This window comes from Anser cygnoides, chromosome 8, assembly GCF_040182565.1.
Source record: "Anser cygnoides isolate HZ-2024a breed goose chromosome 8, Taihu_goose_T2T_genome, whole genome shotgun sequence".
In the NCBI taxonomy this organism is placed as follows: Eukaryota; Metazoa; Chordata; class Aves; order Anseriformes; family Anatidae; genus Anser; species Anser cygnoides.
This window is the reverse complement of record NC_089880.1, coordinates 28,636,710-28,662,606: the sequence shown is the minus strand read 5'-3', so window position 1 is coordinate 28,662,606 and position 25,897 is coordinate 28,636,710. Positions and strand designations below refer to the sequence as shown.

Genomic DNA, 25,897 nt, shown 5'->3' with positions numbered 1-25,897 from the left:
ATACAGTGCCTAGATGCCACAGACCTACTTATCCGAGTTCTCTCGCTCGGTTTTTCAAGCTCAGCTGGTTCCGATAACCATCTGACCTCCAAGGCCCAATTCAATCATAACCCTGTCTCCCACCCTTCACAACTGCACCCATCACTAATGTTTTCCTTCTGGAAATGTGTTTCTTCTTATGCCTAAAGATTGTCTTGCAAATAAAGTTTACACGAACAAAGTGCAGACACTTAAAATTTTGACTTAAACGGCGCTGCATTTTTGGTACTGAGATACAGCTCTTTTAACATTTTTCAAGCTTTGGAGGCATCCTGGCATTTGAGATTAGCAAGACGGGCACTGGTGCTACTGACAGATGTTTGGTAAACTGTTTGCATAGCTGGAGATAAGGGATTTACTACCCAGAATATCTGTGAAAATATGAGGAGATACAAACATATCAAAGTCGCACAGAGAACTCATCCTCCCTTGGACTTTAGTCTTAGAGGAAACAATTTTACTACATTCTTGCTGAATGTAGTATAAATACTATTTGTTGGGGAGTTATGTCTTTGAAATGACCTTATACAGGCTCCTGCAAAGAGGTCATACATACATTCACATTATACCCTGCTGATCTGCTAGAACTCAGATACTGAGCAAAGCAGAGCACTTTTACTTAGCTCTGAATGATTACAACATTTACCCTGCAGTCCCGTTATTTGCAGTTCTGATGGGTAAGGTCACTGAAAAAAATTGTCATTCATGGAGAAGACAGCCTCTTGACAGACCTGAAAGGTCAAATTACTGAACATCTTTTTTTACCCTCTGTCTTCACCAGCAAATCTTCCTCCTAGACCTCTGCACAACTAAGAATCGCTTGGGGAAGAAAGGGACAAGCAACAGCGGAGGAGCAACAAGGTAGAGGTAATGTAGGGAAGGTATAAATATTCACATCCATGGAGATGGATGGTTTTCACCTGAAGGCACAGGAAGAGCTGGGTTATATGACTGTGAGACCACCGTTTATTACCTGCAAAAGATTACAGTGATTAGGGGAAGTCCTTAACAACCAGGAAAAGGCTGATATTACCCCCATCTATAAGAAAGGTGAGAGAAGAATCTTGGACAGCTGCTTTCCCTCTGTTCCTGGAAGGACCACAGCATACATCCACTGGAGTTCACTTCCGCACGTGGGAAGGCAAAAGCACGGTGGGACAGAGCCCTTTGGATCCTGGCTATAAATGCTTCATCTGTCCCTCAGTCCCCCATACATAAACAGGACAGGACAGAGCTAATCCCAGTGCAAGGGGTGGGTGGGACCTTGCATAAGGAGGAACTGGTCACCTGGCTTGTTAATGGTAACGAAGACAGTGAGCTCTGAAGCCCCTTCTGCCTTACTGCCCCCACAGAAACCTGGACTTGGTAGCTTACTGGAAATAAAGTTACTAACGTGTGAGAAGATCTCTGCTAATAGAGACGTGAGATGAATAATTTACAAAACTGAGAACCCCAGCCAGACTGGCTTTCATTGTAAATAAAAACAGTCCTTTGCTGTCAAAAGGAGGACTGGCTCTTTGGCAGGGCCTGGTGACAAAGCAAAATGCCATATGTGAGAAGACAGCCCTCAGAGGCTGAAGGCATCTGTTCCGATATGCCGGAGAAATAACCTGGTGTTCAGCTAAAAAAAAAAGCCAAAGAAACCAGCGACCCTCAGGGCCGAGCAGCCCTACTTTGCAACGAGGCACCTTGGTTTGCAAAGGCTTGTGCCCAGGAGATCCCAGCCACGCTTCTGGCACTTCGTTTTGTCCCCTGCAGGCAGGACGGCCGCCCAGCAGGCCTGTCTCTGGTTCGGGCCTCCCTTCCCACTCCCCCACCCCCTGGTGTTACTGAGCAGGGCTTTTCTGTTTCGTCTCACTTCGCTTTTATTATGGCAAAGCCCTATAAAACTATCAAGTAGAGCTGGCTGAAACGCAGCGTTTCCAGCGCATTGAAAACGTAGGGTTTAAAAAAAATACATATATAATTTGGTTTTGATCCAAACTGAACAGAAACTTCTTACAGTTTTTTCTTTTGAAAAGAGAGCAATTTCCAGGAAGCCAGAAGCTCCCCAGGCCCTGCCGAGCCTCCCGGTGAAATGCACGTCAAAGCTTGTCAGCTCCGGCGGGCAGCTGCGGAGCTCCAGCACCCCTGGCCCTGGGGCAAATCCACCAGGTGCATCCGCTGCGGAGCCAGGGATTTGTACGCGCTGTGCTCCTCCTGTCCCGGCTGGGATCTGCCAGGAGCACAGGTGGCTTTCCTCAAGCACTCTTCCTCAGGCATCGGGAAAGGCAACCGTGCTCAGCGCCGTTCCAGCAAAACAAGCCAAGCTCGAGGAACGATGTTTCAGGGGAACGCTTCTGACCGGCTCAGTTCTCTGGGATAAGCCCTCAAAGAAGAGGCTTGCTGGCTGGAGGAGTGTTTTCATTGCATGGGTATCTGATCCATCTGCAACGTGACTGCCTTGCATGAGCGTCCAGTCCAAGGGATCCTCTCCCGTTTAAGCTGGCTGCCAACAAATGTGACTCCACGTGGAAATGTCAGGACGACGACCACCCCATCAGCGCTAATGGTTACTGGGGTGATGTCAGTGGATGACAATTTTGAACATCTAAGCTGCTGTCTTTAAAAGCAGAAGATCTTGGTACCATTTTATGACCTCGCTGGGTGTATCTTCCCTTCATGTGCTTAGGCCCAGAGATGAAAACATCCATAAATCGTTTGGATGACTTTTAAACAGATTCTTCTGAGGCAGCCCATATGGATATGACAAGCTGGCGAACCATGCAGCATGCTACAGCTTGGCATCATGCCGGCAGCTCCTTCCCATAAAATGGGCAGCTTTTAGACCGACACAACCACACTTAAACCAGCTTTTTATCTCGTTTGTTCTGCGTCATAACTCTCCCTCCCAACACTATAAAACACTGTGGCAATACCACGAAGTAGAGGCCAGCCACACATTTTAGAGTCATCTGCCTGGTTCTCACACTTTTTAAATCAATATTTCATGACAAATATCTGCTTTCTGCAGATTTCTTTTTAATGTCACTCTTCCTTCACACCCACCCCAGAGCCCTTGAGGAGGCACATCCATGCCCTGAGTTCATTTTCCCATGACGAAACTGCAACCACTTCCAGCCACTACGTGCCTGTTGAGGGCTCAGGCTGCAGGTGCAGCTCTGGTGCTTCCAGCCATCTGGAAATGGGACCTAAAGGGACATGTAGGACTCCCCCTGCCCAGGAGATCCCCAAACACGCCACAGACGGCTTTGTGCCACGTGCTGCTCCGCACAGAGGTTATGGGTAAGATACCGATTGTTTGGATTTTTGACTTTCTTCCCCTGTTCGGCCTACCTGTGCTAGACTGAGTGTTTCACCACTCACAAGGAGAGAATCTCTGGGCTTGCTTGGATGCTTTGGGTGATAGGCAAGAGCCATGCGGTGATGGGTGCAGGCACTTCACATTGACAAGAAAACAAAGCAAGCATCTCAAGGAGAAAGTCTGCCATGTGGGCTGCAGAAAGGGACAGTGACACAGCCAGACTGGTATTTCTAGACCACCTTTTCCCTTCCTTTATATGAAAGAAAAGCCAGAAATGCCAAAATTTCCATATTCATCCTGCTCAGTTCAGCCCCACGGCAAACCCAAGAGCAATCCAGGACTAACTGTAGGTCCCATCTAGCACCTGAGAGTGACAGTTCCCTCTGCTCAGTAGATGCTGCCCATCACAGGACAGCAAGAGTTAAAGTACCCAGATAAGCATTAACCTCCCGAGAGAGAGGGAGAAAGACATCTGCTTTTTATTTCTGTAGCCCAGCATCTCTGTGCGCCGGTTTTGAAATGTCTGCATTCCATATAAAACAGAGAGAAGTCCTCATAATTTATGCAACGATACACCAACGCATTAAAAGGGTTATATTTTACTCTAATGAGAGAGGGAAGGTATCGTTTCCTTCACATAAGGAAGGAAGAGTTGTTGTAATAAATGCCAAATGGGCACCTCTTAATTCCTGTAAGGACAAGGAGATTATGACAGAAAAGACTTTGAGTTCCAGCTACCTGTTAAACAAATCTTTACCAAAAGATGTTGAGGTATTGACCCTCAAGAACATCTTGGGAACTAAAAGATGTCGATTTACTTGAATAAGGTTTACCAGGAGAAAGGCATACCGGAAACTCCACCACCTTTCTGAGGAGCTCTTTGCAAAAGAAATCCAAATGGAGTGGAAGAAAAGAGCCAGTCCTGACAGACAACTCACTATTAATGGGTTTTATTCTTTTTTTGACTTTCCCAGCAAAATGAAGTGAGAGCTCAGAAGTAGATTCGCCCACACAAGTCCTTCTCTCACCAACTGATACTAAGTGCATGGTTCCTGAAAGGGCCCACGAGGCCCGCAACATTGGCATTGCAAGAAAACCCTCTTGTGGCCATGTAAAAGCCACACCTAGAAGCTGCTCTGCCTTTTGGGGGATTCACGCTGTTATGAGAGAGTAGAAATAGGAGTCCAGCTTTGTTTTTCCTTCCTGGAGGTCCTTTGTCCTCCACCAGCAGGAGGGAGATACAAGCAAGTCTCATGAACTGCTGGCTATGAAATTGCAGAAGATCTGTTCGAATACAAATGGTAGGAGAGGCTACAGGTGAAAGAGAGCAATCAAAGAGCAGCAGCAATGTAGGAGAGAATGTTCTTTGGACGATTCCCCATTGGGAGAATATAACTTTTAGAGACAGCAAGAATAAATGGAGATTCTCATTTCTCCTGCAGTGCTAAGCTGCTTTTAGCCACTGATGGGGCACGTACAGAAACAAAGGAAAAAAGGCATGTTTGAGGGGTGTATGGAGAGGGAAGAAACCAAATGAAGTGGAAATTGCCTTAAAACGTACCCTGATCGTGCTGCAGATTCTGCCACAGCCTTTCTGTGTAAGACGGTGTTCATATATTTGAGAATTTAAGTAAGTTACCATGAGAAGGACTCTAATTTATGAATTTCTGCGTGATTTATACTGACCCACAAAAGCAGAGTTAAATAACCAAAGGCCAACGTACCCAAGAATTTCATTCTAGAAACACTTTAAAAATACTAAAATAAGGAAATAAAGGCAAGATGAAATTCCAGTTCCACTCTGAGAGACTGTCTTAGAGATCACTAAAAAGGTCCATTCAGCCAAAGATCACACTTGCATTGCAGGAAGTCCTCTTTATGCACTGTTAATTACTTCAACAATCTATAAAATTAATGGCTAAATGAACCACATTTATAGAGATTATATTCCAGATATTATTTACATTTAACAGAATATCCTTTGTTGGTAATTACGAGATTTATGAACTGTTTGGAACAAAATGGACACACCCCAGGGAACCTGCTTCAGCCCCACAAACGCACCACAGACGCGTGTACACATCGCTCATTCAGACTGATGCTGCAGAACCGCACCGAGGGAGAGGCTGTTCACTGCCCTTTTCAGTTTTCCTGAAGCCTGCACTTTGTGCTCTTGCAGAGCAGGCGAGCTGACACACTCACTGTTTCGAGCCGAACACATCCAAGACACAGACTGGGGCTGCTCTGACATGCTGAAGGACACTTCTTTCCCTGCCAAACTCCAGAGGCCGAGGTGAGCCACATCTCCAACTTTGCCCAAGAGTTCTGCTACCTGCAGACAACATTTTCAGACTAAGATATTCATTTAAAAAAAAATTATATCTGTCTTCTTTTTCACTAGAAAGTTCCATTTTAGTGACCGTTTATGCTGTCATGGCTAACTTCACAGCTCTGACAAGCTAGAAGGGAAAGGGAAATCTTTCTGACTTAAAAATACGGGGAAAAAATGTAGTATCACGCATTTGTCAAGACACTTGTCACCTCATCCAGCTCCCTGTCAGTCAAAATTTCTGGGAGACAAGACTGTTGTCTCGTTTCATGGAGGGAACTGAGGCATGGGGTGGGACAGAGCACCCTGCCCGACGTCAAGGGGGAGGTCTGTCCCCAGGGTCTTGTGGTTTTCCACATGTAAAGGTCTGGTTCAGCCTTCCTCTCTGTGTTTATATGCAAGTTTGGAGGAGACTGAGCTTGTTTTCACTACCTCCCCTGCGTGAACGCAGCATCAGCCTCCTGCGCAGCCACAGCCGATGCAGCTGGGTTAGCAGCACAGCTCCTCTTACCCTGCTGCTTCCCCACACCAGGTCCCCTGGGAGGCTATGCACAGGTTAAGGGAGACTCAAAGGATCCAGGCAGGGGGAAGACAGGTACAAGCAATGTCACAGGTCAGCTCAGCCCTTCGCTGCAGACCTTCTCCCTCAGTGCAGCTCTGCAAACCCACTGCCAGCCACCCGGGGAGGCAGGGGAGATGAAAGGCATGGCTGGCTCGCTTTGATCCACAGACCGAGCCCCAAAATGAGCTCTCACTTTCCTCCGCAGTACTGCTGAGTGGGTAGCTCACAACAGGTGATTTATGGCCCCCTTTCACCTTTCCCCCTGCCTATGGTATGTTTGTGGAGATTGGCCTGAATGCAACACGTGAGATTTGGACATTAGCACCAGAGATTTGCCACGTAGTTGTGACCCGTCACAGCATCCACGTTGTGTTTGGTTTTGTTCCTGTTTGGGGGAGCTGCCAAATTACTTGAAAATACATACTTGCCTCAACAGCTTTTAAATTTGGTTTCCAAATGTAGCTGTGTGACCTTGAAATTAGCATTCAGAGGGCTTCCAGAGCAGTAAAAGTAGCACTGGGATATTAGCAGAAAGTTAACCCCAATTGGGCACAACTGAAGCAAAATTAAGTAAAAAATTGGGATACCATGACATCATTAAGAAATGCCAGCTTTTCTTTCATTTTAAGTATTTCTACAGCCATGACTATACTAAAATCATCACCCTTCCACCTATGTCAAAGCCATTTGTATATGAAAGCTTGAACTAGCTCCCCAGTTGGTGGTGCTGATGGTCACACACGTGCCTTGAGAGCTAAGCGGGTCAAGGTGTTAGGCCCTTGAATCTGCCTCCCCTGGAATCAGGAGCAGGTTTGGAAAATCAGGCAGAGACACATCTTTGGTAGGCTATGAGAGCAGCCCGGCCCTTGGCTAGGGGGGAAAAGAGACAACCGCCCAGGTGCCCCGCTGTCCAGGACTCACACCACCAGCAGGACCAGTCACCCGCTTCTTTTTGCAGAAGCCTGTAGCAAAAATGAGTGAAGAAAGATCTCACGATGGACAAGAGAGAAAGCCACTTTACATTTAGCTCCTTTTTTTTAATCGAGAAAAATTCATCCTGTCAGCCTGAAATCTCCCGAGGTATTAAGAACTTCTTCCAGTATCTCTTCCCCCATCTGTGACACAGAAGTAAATCTTCCTCTTCCTTAAGTCTCCCCCTTCTCTTGACTCCTTTCATACATTCCTTCACTTGGAGATCCAGGCTCTCATCCATTCCAGGCCTCTTTTCATGCCAGACTGTTCAGGAAGACTTTTCTTCCCTTAGAAAAAAGCTGAATTTCCCTCTCTTCTCTTCTCTTCTCTTCTCCTTGCTTACTTTTTCAGACCAAGCCCCCACCTTCCTGTTGGAGCTATTCATTTTCCCCATTGCCACACTCCACGTAGGTTCCCGTTTCCCTTCTGCTGCATTCAGGTTTCCACCTGCCAGATTCAATCTTCCCCTTTCTGACAAGTTTATTTAGACTCTTCTTACGCTTTACCCGTATTACCCCCCCTCCTCTTTTTGGCTGGTATTTTCCAGATTGGACAAACTACCCACTTCTTTCATTTCAAACACAGACAGGCATTTCACATGCTTTATATAAACCTGTGTTCACGTGCCTGAGTTTGTATTAATATAAATGCAGATACAAGCCAAAGCTTGTATTTCCAAGCAGGAGCAGAAGTACAACAATAAATTTCTCCTTTTCATATCCACTTAACTGTAACCCCATTTAAAGAACGGTAATTTATAGAGTGAACACACAAACCAGCTCCATTTTTTCCTCACATGATGAGAAAGTGGGCAAAGGGAGAAATACAATTCCTACATTCCCAGGGAATTTTCAAGGACTTCCTGGGGACAAAGTGCCATGGAGAAACATGACCCACACACCACGCTTTGCCTGAGGACCTCTCAGGTGAATGGGAGCTTTTCTAACTCCTTCAGTGGCCCAGGACCCCACTCTGAACACCAGGTCTAGATCCAGCAATGTCCCCATGTTCCTGTAGCCCTGCTGGCTCTCCTCACTGTGGACAGGATCCAGTGAGGCAGACAAGCTGCTCTCCCACCAGTTTGCAAACCCTACGCAGGCTGCATCCTGCACACCAAGATTCACTTCTGACAGGCATTTTAAAGAGCTTGCTTTGAAACAGCAGGTAAAGCCTGTTGCCATTAGCCATTTTTAAGAGCACACAAGGCTTTAAAACAACAGTCAAAGGAAAGAATAATTAAAGACATAAGTATACATGAGAACTGGGATAGAGTACAACGTGAATTTGCCAAAGATAGATATCTAATTCATCTGGCTTCCTTGCTAGAGATTTCCTAGAGGACATGCAATGAATCCTATTGGTCTGGACTTCAGTAAAGTATGTCATATAGGGCCCCATGGAAAATGGCTCTTCACAGGAGAAAATGGGAATTCGTACAAGATCTGAAAAGTATGTGAAGTAGTGATGTGTATGAAAGGCAACACATTATGTGAAAAGGAAATTCCTGGCTAAAAGGAGTGACTGCTGGAGCTCTTCACTGTTGGGTCTTAGAAATTTGTCTTGCAGGGTTCTCTCATTAATGACCATGGCATGTCATGTAAGAAATGTGCTAACGAAACTTGCTGATCAACCCAGTTTCAAAGATACTGTAAACAGGGAGGAGAGCAAGAAGGTTAACACAAACCAGATGATCTTGAGACCAGAAGTCACAGAAAACGCACACAGATGCGAGGTGTGAGGCAATGTACCGCCGTAATTTCACGTGAGTGGGAAGACCCGGACACACTGAACACCACATCCCGCAGACGGAGGGAAGCAGTAACACTATCGTATAAAGCGTTGTGGCCGACTGGATGCAAGTAAAGTAAATTCACGGTGCAATGTATGAAAGGAAGGGCTCTGGAAAGAGCAGGAGTGGGAAGCACTTTCTGCAGAAGAAACCAGAAGAAGATGGAGCTTGAATAACTAGTAAATGTTTATGGGATTTTATTCTCTAAGATAGTAGTGCCCTGGCTGGCTAACTACTTTGCAGCAGCTGAGTACTCAATCTAATTTAAATACAAAAACTTTCCCAAACTAAGTGTTCTGCCCTCGCTTTGTTAATCGTCTCCTCCCCAAAGCAGACCTCCAAAAGAGAGGAAAGGCCTCCCTCCCAGGGTGAGACCAACGGGATTTTGTGCTTCTCGAGCCCACGCCCATCATTAGCAATACACTAAATGAGCAGGCGAGTTACTGAGGCAGAGGAAACAGTAGTAAGCCACAATCGCTCTTCCTGGGTAATGAAAGATGACTGATGAATTATTGCGTCCCAAATCAAATGTGGTTTAAAGGAAGCGATGGGGTTGAAGCACACAGGCCAGAAAACCTCCAGGAGTGTCTTGTTCTGCCTGGGAATAACAGAATAATTTTGACCAGACAAAAGCTCTAACAGGCTGCTAAACTGAAAGATGCTTGTTTGGGTCATCGGCCCACCAGTGAAGGACCAGACCCTCCTGCCACTGACAGCAGCCTTCACTGCCGGCCTTCGCAGCCAGCTGAACCCAGCCTCGGGCTGAGTGCTCCTCTCCTGTTAGAAATTGAAGCCCCTTGCTTCAAAGGTAAAGGAGCAGCTTTGGTGCTGTCACCCACAGGTTGAGCAGGCTGGGGATTCGGACCCTTTGCAGGCCTGGTTTTAAAAGGCCCTGCAAGCCACTGATGAGAGGGCCCAACAGCAGGGACCGAGCGGGGGCTCTGCCTGCAGGCCTGTGAAGCTGCCGAAACAGCCAGGTGAGGGTCATCCAGGGAGGGTGGCAGCAAATATAAGCCCCCCCCGAAAGCCACAAAGTACATTAACACCAGCAAGCTGTTACAATCCAAAGAGGATTGTAACTTCCTGCTGTGAAGGGAAGTGGTAAGGAGCCAAAGCTGGGCGAGGTTTCTCAGAACAAGCCCCAGTCCCCACCTTTCCACGATTTGACTTCTTAGAGGGAAACAGCCTTTTTTTTTTTCTGTTTTTAAAGAAAAACCATCCCCTGCAGTGAACGCAGCCCAAATATCCTAGCATCCTGTTATTGTATCCGATCCAGGAAGTGAAACCGAGGCCCTGGGCCTGTAATTGGGGCCACATGGACGTCCCGACACCCGTGCTCAACTGCTGGCTTCAGCAGCACCATGAGGGCCGAGCCGAGGTGCCCGGGCTGCTGCACGGCCCCTTGGCCGTGACCGTGGGCAGGCAGGGCTACCTCCTTGCCTCAGCTCCCCAGCTGCAAACCAGAGGTGCTCTCATGCTCCTTTGTCCAGCTTTTGTCCGCTTAGAAGCTCTTCAGGGCAGGGAATGTGTTCCCTAGATGATGTGAAGGGGACCCCAATTTCGGCCAAGGCAACCGAGTGCTACAGTAATAATACATATAATAAAGATTCACATTATATAAATTACTATAATCAAGAATCAGTGGCTATTCGGCCCCAGAGTCCCAACGCCTGGTGTTTTCATGTTTTTGCTTTTGGAACAGACTAATCACTTTCACATCATAAACAAATAATGGTTTTAATAGATTCCACATTTATGGAACTTTTACAGCTAGCATGCAGCAAAGCTCTTGTCCTCCACAGGCTTTCTTCTTTTTTTCCTTTTTTTTTTTTCTTTTGCTGAAATAGCAAAATATATTCTGCAGCAAATTAAGTGCGATTCACGTGGCATTTTGTATGAACACACTGTGGATGTGGCCCATGAAACAAGCTTTGTTTGGTTTCTGTAGCCCCTATGTTCCATTTTTTTGTACTTATAATTCTCAATATGTTTTCGCTGCAGTTTCACGTAGGGAACAACAGGGGAGCCTTTCTCTGTCTCACATAACACCTATGAATCCCCATCGATGCCAGAGCAGATGGGGAGGAGCCGGGCCATCCAGAGGGGCTTCCAGCCTGCCCGAGGGCAGAGTTACGAGAGCAGAGGCTGACTCTTGAAGTGACGGCATGAGTAATCTTCCACATACAAGTTCAACTCCCGATGAACCTTTAGGACCCATAAATTAATGTCTGCTTTCCCCAGGCTGCTGTGTCTTCCCCTTTCATGCTCTTGCCTGTGCCAGCCTCAGGCAGTGGCCGAGAGCAGCTGCTGAGAGCACGGTGCACAGCAAAAATCCCTTCTCCTCCCAGGGTGTGAAGCCTGGGGACTTCCCATGGCCAAGGTGGCATCGCTGTGTGCAAGCTCAGCACCACCGCTGAGCTCCCCCATTACTTCTTTTTCACTGCATTCAGCATCTCTGCATCCGTTTGAAAAACCCTGCTCTCTGCCGAAAGGCTCAGCTTATAGCAGCTCAGCCCAGAGAAAGCCTCTGCTGGATGATTTTGCTTATCAAGCCCAGAAATCCTGGCTATAGAACTGCTGCTGCTGTGAAAAAAAAAAAAAAAAATAATCATTTTGAGTCACGTGTGCCTAACATAAAACACACTGGGCTGAGAGGCCCAGAGAAAGGTGGTGGAGACAAGATTAATGGTTTTAACTGGGAGTGAAATCCAGTAATTAAGTAGTGACCCATGACACTTGAGAAGCAGTAACAGTTTGTTGACCACAAGAATGATTGCTCAGAGCGCCTTCTTAATGTTGTAAATGTGAAAATGATTTACAGCACAACCAACAGGGAAAAAAAAGCAAGCTAGCAAGCAGACACGATTGACATTAGTAATTGTTCCTGACTGCATACATATGTGGAGGTAAGAAAGTAGAAATACTTTCGGTGTGTAGCATGGTAGCAATATATCAAAATTACTAACAGCAAAGGACTCAAACTCCTTGAGCCGAGATGATTAAAAAGCATGCAAACACCATTCATAACGCTGAAACAAACAAGGAGCCTGAAAGGGATGAAGGCGCTGTTTTGGTTTTCAGCATGGCATGTTCGCCTTAAACCCAGAGCTGCGAGCCTATCGGATCCTTGTGGACAGAGTTAAAAACAAATGATTAATATCCAGTATAAGGCGCAGTGCACAAGCTTCTGTGCTTCTGAAGAAGTAGGAAGACTCTCGGGGGATTTCAGCAGCATCCAAAAACCTGACTCGGTTCAGATTCAGCAAGTAGGTCTGACTGGAAGTCAGGAGAGAAGTAGCAAAGTGCAAAGAACACAACTTGTGAGCTGTGCTCACCTGCATGCAAGGACGGTGAAGTCCAGCCTAGCAGTGGCGCTTTTTGTCATCTCAAGAAAAGGCACAGTTACCAGGGTGCCCAGGCTTCCTCTTTGCGTGTGAGATAGGAAGACAAATGAGTCTTCTTCCCCTTGGCCTCAGTGTGCCCTGGTGATGGTCTTGTACAGCACGGACCGGGTCTGACAGTCTCAACGAGCAGGGTGAAGGCTTCTTTTTCACCCCATTGTTCTGTGCCAATACAAGGGAAAATAAAAAGAGTTTGGGTTGTCCAGGTGTAAAGAGCCAGAGATCCGCTCTGTGTTGGTTTAGAAATGTTCCCTTGTCAGAGAAATGTCTCTGTAGCTTACAGGAGAGTTTGGGAAAATAGTGACATTGTCTCTTGCATAAACACCTGGAGGCTTGGAGAAGAGCCTCCTTTCCAGCCACTTCTTTGCTACCTGAATCTCAGCTTTGCTTCCCTTTTGTGAACGATGACAGTGCTGCATTGCCACTCAGCAGCCGCAGCCCAAAGCTGCTCTTCTGCCCTCCCCAAAATGAAAGGCAGTGGAGAAGATGCAGGGAGGACAGGAGCAGGGGTCAAAACGAGGCTGAGCAGAAGAAAGAGCAGGCCCTTGTTTCCAACGTAATTATTTTTGTGCTTGGACTTCTCGGCATCACTTAAGCCCTCTGTTCCACCATCTCCTGTTAAAAGCTGGTAGGTTTTGTTGTGTTTTTTAATATGGTCATAACCCCATTTTATATAGAAGGGAAAATGCTGGCTCCCCGTGGCTTGCATGTATTTTCATATTGGTGTAATTCAAACAATATGATGACTCAACTTGACGTCGTTTCCTGGCTGCAGCGGGGCTTGTGGTAATCGAGAGTTGAACCTTTATTGGGACGCCGATGGAGCAGCAGCACACACCGCAGAGAGCCCTAATGAAGACCAACAGCGGACGGGGCCGGCCGGCTCAGCCCAGCCAGGACACTCCTTACCCAGGTAGGTGCTGTCCAAAAAGCTGCCATCTCCGCCCGATGAGCTGCTGGCACGCAAAGAGCCCCAGCCATGTGCACGTAGACTGAAAAGAAGCAAATCCCACTCTCCCTGCGACATTCAGGAGGAAAACGGAGGTATGAAGCATCTCTGCTGCTTTCCCAGCACCCTGGAAGTTGGCTGTGTGCCACCCCAAAGCCATTGTGAATTCTCCTTTTTAATATTAATTCTTAGAGCATGAGAAGAGTCAGTGTTTTGTTCCAGTGAGGACAAGAAGCATTTGCAGTCTGTTTTTAATTACAGTAGGAGGAGGAAGGACAACCGAAACTTGAAGAATTAAGGTTGAGAAGAGAGAGGTGAATAAAAGCGGTGTCTTGGGAGTGCAGGACACCGGTGTCCCGCTGTGTGTGCCTGTTTGCAGCCAGAAGTAACCCAACACAAACGCATGCCTTCGTGCCGGGTGCATGCACATCGCCGTACATGCACACATCTAAGAGGCAGGGCTGGTAGCACAACCTATTATTAAGCTTGCCAAACATTTCCAATTATAAGGCCCTGTTTTCAATTGCTAATAACTTTGTCAAACTTAAAACCACTTGGGCTGCAATTTTCCATGCCAAGTGTCTGCCTTGGGCTGAAGTTTTTGCTTCTCCTTTTTTTTTTAAACTATCAGCCAAAAAAGTGGTCAGCTGTTTCACAGAAGGTGGCTAGGTAAAATCTAGGGGCTTGCAATATTCAAAACCCTAGTAACATTGTCTTGGAAAGGTCCAGAATCCTCCTGCTTTAGAGAAAGGACTGGACAATGCATGTATTGGCAATTTTGTCAGATTTGACAAAGCCGAATTGCTCTGAAAGCCCTTTTTATACACAAGCAACGCCCCTTACATCTCTGCAGCTTTTACTGTCTGCAATTTCCTGAGCACACTTTAACCTTTCACCCTCCTGACCCTGGCAGGACTGTTTGGGACCATTCCACCAGACACCCGCTGCCCTCAGAGGGAGGGCAGAGAACCTGGTTCCCTTCCCACCCGTCTCTGTCCTTCCCGTCCCAAAGGCAGCTGTCTCCGCTCCAACCCAGCGCCCCTCTCTCTGTATCCTGCATTTTTCAGTCCCAGCAAGGAATACAAAGCAAGGCATGGTGTTAAAATATAGCCCTTCCTTATAAAACCCATGTGACACCAAAGACGTGTCCTTGCCCCTTCTCCCCCCATGTAGCAGTACCTTCAGGATCCCTGGAGCTTGCCCACTTATTAATACCACTAACATCCACATCTGTTTCAGATTGGCTTATGTGGATGGGATTTAATAACAAATATGTTCCCCATTAATGCTAGCCCTTGCCGTGCCTACACTCACTAACAGGCTTATGTATTTTCTGATCAGATCAGATGTTCTCTGTGGTTTGTTTGTCAGATTTTCTGTTTGGCGACTTTCTTCTAGCAAATCAGGTCTGAAATTTAAAACACGCAGAGAGTAACATGGAGCCACCAGCACCAGTGGGGTCGGAGAAAACAGAGCCAGACGGGCATCCTGGAGCACCACTCCTGCTGGATTTACAGGCTCCTGGCCTGATACATGGATATGCTAAAATGCCCTTTGCTGCCCTGTGGGAGGTCTGAATTCTCCTTGCATCACACTCCTGCAAGACATTGGACACATGGTTAGTGACACTTCTGTGCCTCTGGGGCTCATAGAGGGCCTTTAACAGCATGGAAATACAGCTGAGAAATTCACTCATACAGGCAGGTGTGGGAGGATTTTGGCTTGATAGGACTACAAACAGAGGGTGCAGAGTCCTCAGCAGTCATGTTTCTTAAAAGGTGAAGGAATTACCAAAATAACCTAGGTCTAAATCATAAAAAATCTGGGAGAAACGCTACAGTTCAAAGAAGATCATAAAACAGGAGATGCCACAAAAGGCAGAGGGAGAGAGGAAAAGAAAGCAGTGAGTTTATTATGGCCTTTCACGTGTTGCTTCCCATGCACAGCCCTGGAAAGAGCTGGACTGAACTGAAACAATTTGGTGGTTGCTGATACCAGGTAGGGCTTTGGGATGTGAGGCTGGACCTCGAGTCGATAGCTCGGGAATGTTCAAGAGTTGGAAGAAGCCACAAATGGGAAAATCGGGAGCCATGCAGTGGGGCTAGATGCTGGTAGGTAGCAAGTGGCAATGCAAACACCGTGGCTTGCAGCAAGGCAGATGTGCTCTTACCAATGAGGAATAACACATTAGCGGACCAAAGGCAGAGACAGAAATACAGGTGCTGCCACACGGCAGTAAGGATGAAATGCCATAGCTTATTCTGCTTTCAGGGGAAAATGCGTCACTTGACTATATACTGAGAACAGAAGTGCTGCTCTTTGGTTCAGATATAGGCCCGACAGTCAACAACAGCAAATGCCCATGGCATGATCATGGTCCTGATGCCTCTCTCTCTGCCACCTTCCAGTAATCTGCCACCGAGAGCCCTCTGAGTGCTTGTTTCTAGTGCCCCTGTGTCCAGAATTTGTGCAGTCCCTCCAAACACATCTAAACTACTGGCCTCCACACCAAGTTCCTGTGGCAGTGAGTTTCCCAACTCAGTTATCCACAGCGTTTAATTGCTATGTGGAATAATGTGTTGTTGTTCAACACGGTAAGAACATCTGACTGCTGCCCAGAAAGGGGAGGAAATTGTCACATGCACTTACACCAAGGATCAATCCTCAAGTTTTAAGCTGGAACAAATGCACTTGTATCGGAGTCTGAAAGATGAGTCTGATACCTTTGGGACACGTTGAGAGTTTAAGTATTGGGAAAATATTACTGTACAGGAAGGAGGATATCATCCTCAGCGTGAACACGCCTGCTAAAGGGCTATGGGAAATGGATAAAGCTCCTTAACATGGAGATGAAGATAACATGCATAAATGAAGCAGATCTTCCATCTGGTAAACATCTATGGCGATTTTGTAAATCCTAACGAATTGGACTGAGTAAAATTTGAGAGAGCAGCAGTAGAGACAGGCAGCAAACAGTGAGGGCTCATCCAAGTGAGGGCTCAGGAGACACCAGGCACCTCTGGGCGCAGGAGAGAGGGAGACGGGGACAAGGCTGGCCCCATGAGCCCCTGTGTGCCCTGGCAGGAGGACTGTGGTCCTACCATATAATACACATGAACTTTCTCAATGGTAATCTTTTCTAAGATTTCATCAAAAACCAGTTCAATTCCATAAGTAATGAGAAAGTCGTGCTAATCCTTTTTGGTCCAGACAAAAGTATTTGTGTCAGGAAAGATTTCCAGAACCAAAGACAACCAAGTGGGGACATCTGTTATTCTGAGAGCTCCCCCTTCCAACAACCCTTTCCCCCAGACAATTTCATTTAATTGTTGAGAAGTTAAATTTTCTCCTAGGGAGAAAAAGCCCAGAAACATGTTTTCTGAAAAAAACCACCCCTATCTTTTAGAGCAAAAGCGTCAGCCCGAAGCCCATGAGCCCGGCAAGGGGGACACAGCCCCCAGCACAGTAGCAGCAGAATTCAGACCGAGGCAAAGCCGTCAGCTCCCACCTCATACATCCAAGAGGCCCAGAGGGAAGCCCGCGGCAGGTTAAGACACTGAAATATTGTCTGAGAAAGATGTTTTCTTTTTTTTTTCTTCAGGGTGAAAGCCATTCTGGCCCCAGACAAGGTGTGCTCAGACTCAGCCAGCAGGGATTCACAAAAGATAACAGCTCCAGTGATGCCTGTGAACACACATTTCTGCTTCGCTTTGCTTTTTTCTGCTCTGCAGCACTGAGCAGGCTGAGAGGCTCAGAGGTTGGGGCTGCTCGGCTTGTGCGTAACCCCACAGAAGGAACTGGAGCTTCTGGGAGAAGTCCCTTGCTTTTTCTAAACTCATGTCTCCACAGGTAAGGGGAAACGGATCCGAATTTTCCCCTTCTCACCTTCTGAGTTGACCAAACACAAGCGAAGACTCCTTCAGAAGTCTTACAGTCCTGAGAGCTTGGACACTGTCCCAGCTGACCACCTCTGGCCAGACCTGGCTACGGACACACTGCCACTCACTCCCTTTTTGGCACATCACACCCAACACGAGGCGCTTCGTGGTTGCAGAATGGTACCCAAACCCCATCTGGCTGCACCGAGCCGGCCTGCAGCACAGCAGGGCGAGCTCCAGGGCTGAGGTGAGCACTCCACTGCTGTCTTTTCACCAGCTTGGTCCTAGGGGAAGCCCGGCCACCGAGCCAGCCATGAGTGGCCCATCAGGGCTGCTGCAGACAGGAGAAGGCACATCGCCACACGGGAGAGTTTAATCCAGCTCCCTCATCCTTTTTCTCCCCTTCAGACGCCAGGTGGGAGGTTTGACCTTGGGCAGCAGATCCAGGGCCCGTCCCACAGTGCAGACACACATGTGCACATGCAGAGGAAGATGAAGTGCTTTTGCCTGTGACCCCAAGCGTAATGGCAAGCCCCAGCCAGCCAGGGTATTCCAATACCCACTTAGCATCTGTAAGCTGTCCTCTGGGTAGGATTTCGAGGCACATAGCATCATATCTTTCACACTTTTCGAGCAGGGCTATAAATTATGGTGACAGTCCCTGTAACTTCAGCCCCATCACTCCGTACTCCTGGCGCCTGCTGGGTTGTTGCTGTTGTTGTTACAGCTACAGCTCCAAATGGGGAACGCGTGATGTACGGCTGGGAAGGGACTTTTCCAACTGCTCAGTGGAGCGGTCACAAATAGGAAGAAACTGCAGTTTCCTACAATATTTAGCATTATATAGGCCCTCAGCAGTGCCACACTTTACTTCTTCATTTCTAGCATCCCCCTTTGAGAGCTCTACCCCACTTCATCATCATAAACATGTCAACAATCTGTCCCCGTGGAGGGCTCTGCTGTTTGTTCTTTGGCTCACATGGAGAAAGCATGTCCCTGCTCCAGCCCCCAGCACACATTTCTCTATGCTCAAAGGGGCCGGAGTTGGAACTTGGCCATCTCGTGGCTCCCGGACCTTGGTATTTAAGGGGGGAGGAAAAAAAAAAAAAAAAAGAAAAAAAAAAAAGAACAACATGAACTTGATAAATATGATCAGCTGCCGGGAACGTGCCTGAAGCCTCCTGCTGCTGTTGTTGACATCAGAAAGCTGCGGAGCCTTGGAGACGCGAGGAAGTTTTATTGTCTTGCTCCTACCAGGAATGCACGACTGCCGTTCCAGCTGCCTGGTGCTACCCAGCATTTCTCTCCAGTGGGCCGCCTGTCACCGGGAAAACAGGACATCGGTTCTCACCTCCCGGACTGGAGCCTCAGAAGAACATTTTTACGGAAAACGGCTCTGCTGTGATGTTTTCCCAGGCTACTTCTTTGTTACACCCAAAGCTGTCCCGCCAGCCACCTGACAGCTCTCTGCTCAGCAAGGGCAAGCAGAAGGGAAAGGTGCACCCCAGGGTGCAGCTGCGTGCTCGTGGTTTTTCTGGGGCATCCCCAGCTGAAAGCTGCTTCCCGTTTTAGGAAGGAAGAGTATCCAAAATGCCACCACCTGCCTCCTTTGAGTTTGTGTTCCCCTCCCCGAGCTTAACAAGGAAGGTCAGGCTTCCTTAAACTTCACTACCGCAGCAGCTTGGTGTATCAAAAGACCAAGAGTGAACTTCCTTAAAAATGATGGAGAAGTTAACAGATTCCGCATTAACAGATATAACCAAGAATATCTGAATATTAATTCAAGCTACTGAGCTGAACAGAGATGAAGAGTCCTTTGGGGAAAAGGGAATGTGAAATGGATCAAGATTTTAGCAGGGCCATGGTGAATAATTTTGCACTGACGAGTCACGAATGTACATGATGGAGACAGAAATATCAGAGAAGATCCTACACAAACACCTTTTCAGTGCTTTTTAATCTTTTCATTTGCTTCCAGGGTGCAATGCTCCCTCCATCTTTCAGGTCCGTGGCATGAGGTATAGTACAGGAGGGAATTATCTTCTTGCATATGGAGATTTAGGCCCCCTTAAAGGGGTTTGCTGGATAGTTGTGAAGATGTAAGCACTCTGCAGATACCCAGAACAAACTTCCACAGTGCTTTGCTAAAAAATATGGTGCAATGCTTGGCTGGATGAAGCATGGTGAAAGAGCTCTGTTTTCACGGCTCATTTAGTCCAGGACTTTTCTTTAGGGACAGCCAGCAAGAGCACCGATTTTGATCACTTTCTACTGATGTGGACAAAGTTATTCTGGGATTTGGGCTGAGACTGACTCATTTCACAGGACTTTTAAGAGGTTTTAATTTCTACCATCATGGGGTAAATTCAAAGTGGTCACCTGGAGAAGACAGTTCCCAGATCTGCCCCACTCCAAGCCAGCCAGCTCCTTTCTCACATGAACTTACAGCAGAGATGCATTTGGAAGAGAAAGACATCTTTTCAGAAGTGTTTAACAGAATAGTTTGTCGTTCAGCTGCAGCTGAAAGGGAACGTCTCCTTACCTCAAGTTTCTGACCCTTTTGTAAAAAAATGTTCAGATCTCTCTATAAAGAAAAATATTTTTTAAAAAATCATTTGTTCTAAAAGAAGTCCTTACATTTGGCAGAAACAGACACTGTTTGCTCTTTTTTTAATGACCTGCACGTGCCACACTGCCCTGTTGTGCAATGTTCCCTTGCCCAAACAGCCCTGGTGCAGCAATGTCAGGGGCACTCAGGTGTGAAGGTGCTGAGAGGCCTTTAAGTACCTTGATCAAGAGACTAAAAGAAAATGCAAAATGGAACTTTCCTCAGCAACTCAGGGATTCCTCCCCCCAAATCACTAGAAAACCTTTAGTAAGAACTCCTCCTCCCCCTCCATTGTTACACTGCAGACAGATTTAAATAGCACCCTGCTCTGCAAGAGGGCTGTAAGGGGCCCTAGAGCCATCCAGCTGAGATAAAAGGCCACAGCCGAGTGTTTCTGTAAAGACAACAGTTGCACCATGAGTGACAGATCCTTCGTTATGTCAGTACACCCCACCGCAAAGGGAAGAAAAGATGTCTTTGGGCACCCTTTGCAGAGCGTTACCCGCTCTGTGCATGCTCTAATCCCTGTCTCTCAGCTCCATGGCTGCCTGGCTCCCTGCGAGCGATGCCCAGCAGCACGAACACCGGTGCCTGGTGCCCTGCGGGCAGGAGGCTGCTGGCAGGCACCTGCCATTTCATGTATTCCATGTGCAGAAACCTGCACGGACGGTTTTGCTACCTCACCTCTACGTAGTCCCCCAGATTTTCCCCCGTGGTTCCTGGAATGGCCTTTCCTATCACTGTGAGGATGAAGGATGATAAACTTTCATAACCATTTTTATTTTTCTGTATAAAAATCGATTGCCACCTGCTTCATTTCCGTGATAAAACAAGACTAATTTGGTCCCAGGCAGTTCCTTTCTGACCCCTCCTTTAGCATCAGCTCATTACACTTAGATCAACCAAGACAGAGACATTATTTTTTCCTTAAGTAAATCTAATTTCTTCCCTATGCTAGCCATGATTCTTGGCAAATGTGCTTAAGAGAGAAGCTTGGAGGAAATGAGTGATATTTTTGATTCTGAAGAAACAAATGCCAAAAGTCAATTTTGAAAGGATAATACAACTTCAAATGACTCATATGTTTGTTGAGATGCTGGGACAGTAGAGCCCTGGTGAAAGGAAGAAGCTGGGTTTTTAAACTGCTTAAACTGTTGATCTTCTGCATTGTTTGGGCTTTTGCAATCAGATCTCTATTTCAGTTAATAAAAAATAAGGCAGTTACTCAATTTTTTTATATTCAGGGCAGCTAGCAGACCAGCTCTCAAGACACCAGCCAACTGCCTCTAGTAAAGCCCAGTTAAACGCAATCACATGCAGCCCCTCTCCTCCGTCTGACAAGGCAGCATTCCTGCAAAATTGGTCCTCGCTCACTAATCCCATCATTAAACCTGAAAACCAGATCCTATTATTTTAATTCATCTGGCAGTAGCTCGCCCCAGTTTAATTGCACACCGATACAAATTGATAGGCAGCTTCGGCCCAGACCCAGGGAACCCAAAGTCCACCCTGAAGCTGTGAGCAGAAAGGCACGGAGCGAGTGGTGAACGGCCCATTGGACACCTAAGTGTTATACCTATGGGTTTCCAGGCCTTAACTGAGCACTCTTGCATGATTTGATAAGGGTTTAAGGTCTCCCTGGTAAAAGCTCTCTTTATTTACTCCCTGGGAAGTCACACACGGGGTATTATTTTAGTGGTCTGTCAGCACAAAGCTTCAGTCTGACTGGGGTTGTGCCATCCCAGGCATATATTAATGAATCACTCAAACAGAAGCCATAGCATCTTAATGCAACAATCCTTTTAAAAAATCAATCAGAATTAAATGTGAACCGCAAACCATTAACTGAGTGCATTGTTAAGAGGTTTTGATTAAAGCTTTTGAAATTAAAAGGATCAGACTGAGGATCAGAGAAACACACCGCAAAATCATCAAAAGAAGATGAGGAGCAGATTTTGTAGCCCTTGCTCTTGAGGGAGATAAATCAGTTCTTTATATTTTAGGCAGGGAAAGAGTTGCAAAACTTGGCCTTCAATACACTGAAAACGTTCTTAACTGATCTTGTGTCCTTGAAGCCAACGACTCCTTCGGTGTTTCCCCTGTGAGGAGCTGCTGTTTGCAACCAGGAGTTTTTTCTCCTGGCACTTGGCTGGCTGTGCCAGGGCAGCTTTTGGCACACCACGGGGATAAGTAGCTGGGTGCTGTAGCTCATCTACCCCTAATCGCTGGAAGTGGAGACAGCTTTCTATAAAGCAATGCCACCACCAAGTGAGAGGATCGCTTATGTTGCCTGACAGATGAAATGTAATGCTTTTATGTCATAAAACTCCTTGCATTCAAATTTCTTGTTATTTTACAGAAAACCTTAAACACCGATCTGAATTTATGTTTCCAATCACACTAGAAATTAGTAAGATTTTTAGCCCTATAGGTATGTGGACATGGTCAAATGCTCATCCACCCAAAATCCCCACTGAAAATCTATTCTTCTATTTATCTACCAAGCCTTCTGTTTGTATGCTGTTTGTATTTCATTTAAAATTTACTCCTTCTTTGGATGTGCAGGGGTAAAAACTGAGCACTGGATATAGTCCTTGGAGCTGAGCGTCTGTATGTGCAGTATCAGGGCTGAATGTAGAGCAAAGTAACTGCCCTCCAGGAGTTATAGTCAGCGATTTCAGCACGGTTTGTGTGGTAAATAGAGCTCTAAATCCAGATGCTAGTTTACAGATAGTCTTTCAGTTCAATTATAGTAAACTTCTCATTTCTTTGGCTACCCAAAAGCCACAGAAATTAATCCCCTTAGCACTATGCTTCTGCTAAACTGAAACCTGGTTAAACACACGCTTGAAGAAGCCACCTGATTTTTTCTATATTTACCGGACATTTAAAAGTCATATTTATAAGTGACAGAGCAAAACAAAAACAAAACCAAAACAAAAATAGGCTCTCTGCTGAGAATTTATGTGGCAAGCTTTGCCCCAGAGTGTTTTTATAGCCTGGTTATAAACCACTGCAAACAGAAGGGTATATAATGGAAACACTGACAGATCTTTACCTAGAATATTGCAAATGAGCACGCCATAAAAATGACTAATTACAGATATTGTAAAACTCAGCTTAGCTCTCGGGCTCAGCCGTTGGGCTGGAAAGGGGGAGATGCAGACACTGATAACAGAGGGCTCGGCCTCTGCTCCTGTTGGCTTTCCCTGTGTAAAAATTGGGAGCTTTTAGTTCTGACCTGCTGTTAACAGCCATGACCACAACAGGAAACACTTTATAATGCTGTGAGCTTGAGGGCAAGAAAAGTGCTTGCATGTTACCTGGCCTGCAAATAAATCTGCCCTTGTTCACTGCTAGCAACACATCTCTGGCATGTGTCCATCCATGAAGTCCCAAGCAAGTCCCAGCTCAGCTGGTGCCAAGGACCTCAGGGTAGACCTCACCCTCTCTTCTTCAGATGGGGCACGAGGATGTGTCAGACCCTACACCAAAATCCCAGGCTCCTTTAAGTGGCTTTGTCTGGTTTGTGAAGGAGGCAGGGACTCCCTGAGAGGCTCTGAAGGGCAGCACAGGACAAGGTGAGGAGCTGGGACCCGCCTGGATGGAGCCTGTCCGCATCAGCACCACGCACAGGAATTAGGTGGTTACTGCGCTGTGGCTGGCCCCTCTGAAAAAAGACCAAAAATAAATGGAGACTTGATGGCACTGAGCACCCATCCATTATCAGGGGAAAACTGATTTGGGTCTACACATCTAGAAAAGTGTTGTTACTGTAAGCAATGGTTTCTTCATTCTCTTCCATTCCTGCATGGTCCTAAGAGCCAAAGTCCCCTGGGAACTGCACCCCAGCAGGTGCTGAGGAAAGGCCTTCCATCCTTCCCACCCATGTTGGAGAACCTAATGTTGGATGGCAAAGTAGCAGGCAGCACAGTCGGCCTGGGGGAGGCTCTCAGAGAAAGACATCCTCTATCTCTTTCCTTTCTCCCTGTCCTCCTTCCCTCTGGTGGAGAAAAACCCCACTGGAAGTGACGGTACCGCCATCGGCCTCCGAACCCAGAGCCAATGCCTGTAGGAACCCCAACCCCACGGCCACAGGGAGCTGATCCATCTTCAGAGACCGTCAGCTGTACCCATTAGGAAACCTAAGTGGAGCAGGCCAACTTTACAAGCAATGGTTGAGTTGTTCTTAGGCCAGAGGGGCCTGCGATTACAATAAAGGCCTAGCAACAACAAGGGGACAGACCCTGGCCGTGGACACCCCGAAGGCCTAAAGATAAAGGGTTGGATTACACAAAGCAGCCTCTCATTATCCACTCCTTGATACTGGTTGGTAACTTTGTTTTTTAAGGAATCCCTTAATTAGGTTTTACAGTGCATAGGTTAGGCATTTTCCAGCAAGAGCTTTATTGTAATGGGTTGCACATGTTCTCATACTGTACACCAAAATGAAATTTAGCTACAGGGCATTTCCTTCCGTTGCTCTTGCTGGGGAGCAGCTTTAACCTTTTTGCAGACACAAAGCTATATTTCACTCCTGAGAGGCCACAGCAGTTCCCCGCTCCCAATCACTCGGGTCATTTCAGCCCTTAACTGTGAAGCAATCTCACAAATGTGCTGTGGGGAGCAATCCTGAGGGGGCAGGGGGGTGAGACGGAGATGGAAGAGGCCCGGGAGGTTAAGACCCAGGAGGGCCTCACTCCAACAGAGCCCAGCAGTCTCCCAAGAAGAAGCCTGTGGTACGTAACTGGGCAGGGCATAGCTGGTGGCTGCATCTGACCTTGGCTAAACCACTGGGGGAATCTTCTCCTGAGGAACCTCCTCAGGAGTTCGTAACTGGCCCCTCTGTTCAGCCCCCCAAGCTGATCGCGCAGCACGACTATCAGAAAGAATCTCCAGCTATGACTTCAGTCTGCAGAATTTACCCCAGATTTTGTGATCTAGCCTAGAACTTGGAAACTTATATCATCTTCCTGAACAAGAACAGAAGATTATCAGAAGAGATTTGCATGTGGCGGGTTCAGATCCAATGACAGGAGACAGCTTAGCACACAACACACAGGGACTCCTTGCCACAAGATGTAATAGCAAAAATAAAAGTTTACATGGGATCAAAGGGCAAGTGGACAAATTCTTAGAAAAAGAAATCTTTTAAGGAGTCTTAAGTATTGCCTATCAAGCTTGGTCTTCCTACAGACGTGTTCAATCATCCTGGATACTAGAAATTCTCTAGTGGAACCTCTAAGAAGCTCAGTGCATCTCTGCCCTGCCTGACAAGCGTGGGCAGCAAAGCCTAATGAGGCAGGACTCAGAAACTTTGGCCCGTAGCAGAGGACTCCACTCATCTGCCCAACTGCTTGAGGAGCTGAACACAACCAGTACATGCGTTGCCCTTAAAGCTGCTGCTGAGGGACTAAACCTCAGTCCCACAAAGTCAGGGATGTGACAGCTCTGCACACATGAGCAGGCTGGCTGAAACAACATTTGCCTAAGTGTTTCTAGGAGTAGGAATTTGCAGCTGGGTTTTCCATGGTACTGTGTGCACTTGGACCTTTGAAAATCAGGCTATTAGAGTGCTCACATAGAAGAAGGGAATTTATGTTGTCTTCATGCTTTGAGCCTGAATTTGTCCTGAGGGAACAGTAGCAGAAAAAACAGCCATTTATTTTTAATAGACACCAGTGTCGTTACTTAGGTCTGGTGAGCTTAAAGGATTGAGAGGGGAATGATATCATCAAGGAAGTAATTTCTTTACTTTTTTTTCATTCGTCTAAGAAAAAAAAAAAACTCACACAGAAATACAGTACAAGAACCTTGCTAAGATTCCGAAATGCTTGCTATCAAGATTACAAACATCATTTATCTGGTCTCCTGTCCCTTCCTTAAGGCACAAACTTCCCTTCAACTGTTGTCCCGAGGCCTGGCACCTTTTGTCCACCCTCTGCCTTCGACACACTCGTCAGGAAGCGAACCAGGTGTTGGCAGAGGCGTCTGCACACCCCCACATTCCTCACTCTCACAGAAAGATGGAGAAGCTCCTTGCAGCAGCAGAAGTCAGGATTTATC

The 25,897-nt window shown here is 46.8% G+C and overlaps 2 long non-coding RNA genes across 6 annotated transcripts in view; one reads left to right on the top strand and one right to left on the bottom strand.

The window, feature by feature from the left end:
• LOC106032991 (uncharacterized) overlaps positions 1 to 25,897 on the bottom strand; it is a 340,509-nt gene that overhangs the window by 200,327 nt on the left and 114,285 nt on the right. The gene's annotated exons all lie outside the window — the stretch shown is intronic.
• On the top strand, positions 12,871 to 18,355 carry LOC125182573 (uncharacterized). Its single transcript, XR_007162596.2, has 2 exons — positions 12,871 to 14,963; positions 16,947 to 18,355. It is a non-coding gene; the product is annotated as an uncharacterized lncRNA (long non-coding RNA).